Genomic DNA, 1480 nt, shown 5'->3' with positions numbered 1-1480 from the left:
TTAATGGTCATTTGTTGTTTGCTATTATTGGTTCTCTGTTCAAAGGACTCCCTTTACTATCTCTTATAAGATTTGTCTGGTTTTAATAAATGCCCTTAATTTCTTCTTATCTGGAAATCTCTTAACATCACCATCATATTTGAGGGGCAATTTTGCTGGGTATATAATTCTTTGTTGGGAATTTTTCTTTTTCAGGGCTGTATATATACCATCCAATTGTCTTCTCAATTGATTTTTTTCTCCAAAAAAATCAGAGCTTATTCTTATTGGTTGTGTTTTGTAGGTAACTTTTCATTTTTCCATTGCTGCTTTTCATGATTCTCTCTTTGGTTTTGGTGAGGTTGATTATTATATATCTTGGTGATTTTATTTTGGTGTCTATCCTGTTTGGGGTTTATTAGACTTCTTGAATGTATATATCTTTAATCATATCAGGGAAGGTTTCTTCCATCCAATCTTGGGCAATTTTTTTCATTGGTTTTCCTTTTCTCTTCTTGTTTTTGAATTCCAATTGCACATAGGTTATTCTTTTTGATGGTATCCCACATGATCTTTTGTGTTGCTTCATTTTGTTTTAATCTTTTTTCTGATTGATCCCTCTCCAAAGAAGTATTCAGGTATTTGTCTTCAATCTCATTAATTCTGTTTTCCATTGATTCAATGGATTATCTATTTCACTGTTTTCTATTTCTGAAAATTTAGTATTAATCTTCTGGATTTCTAGCTGCAAATTTTGTATCATTTCTAATTTTTCATTTATTTTGTCATTTTTTTTTTAATTGTTCTAGTGTCTTGTCTGTGTTTTCCTTAATTTTGTCAGTGTTTTCCTTGATCTGTCTCTCAATATTGTGAAGATACCTAAGTATAATTATTTTGAATTCCATATCAGGGATTTCCAATGTTATTTCTTCCTCAGGGATGTGTTCTGGGTCTATATCCTGCTCTCTTGCTTCCACCATTTTATCTTGATTCTTTATGTGTACTGTGATGGTCTGTTTTCTCTCAGACATTGTACCATTGTTGTGTTTAGATCTCTGTTAACTGTTTGTGAAGAGCAGTTAAGGGTCAGACAGGCTCTTCTGGTTGGTTATTTATCATTGGCCAGTTGGTGGAGAAGGAATTTGTGAGTGGCACTCAGTAAGTGGAGCTGCAGGAGGTGTGGGTGTGGTTGCGTTGTATGACACTGTTGTTGTCACACACTCAGAAAAAAAAAATTAAAATAAAAATCAAAAAAGTAACAGCAAGTGGACAAAAAAACACACTGCATAAGCACACATAAATAATCACCAAAAAAAAGCAAAAGAAAAGAAAAATCCACAATATCTTGGGAGAGAGAGCAATAAGAGAAAGAGGTAGAGTAGGAAAATAGTGAAGTAAAAAGTGGGAAAAATGCAGAAAGAGAAATGAGGAATGGGGTTAACCACAAGAGAAAAATGGGAAGCAGGATCAAGGAAGAGGAAAAAAAAGCTAAAAACCAGAA

The sequence above is a fragment of the Orycteropus afer genome, unplaced genomic scaffold, assembly GCF_000298275.1.
Source record: "Orycteropus afer afer isolate SDZICR_OR568_19922 unplaced genomic scaffold, OryAfe1.0 scaffold00351, whole genome shotgun sequence".
NCBI lineage: Eukaryota > Metazoa > Chordata > Mammalia > Tubulidentata > Orycteropodidae > Orycteropus > Orycteropus afer.
Note: the sequence above shows the minus strand (reverse complement) of the source record.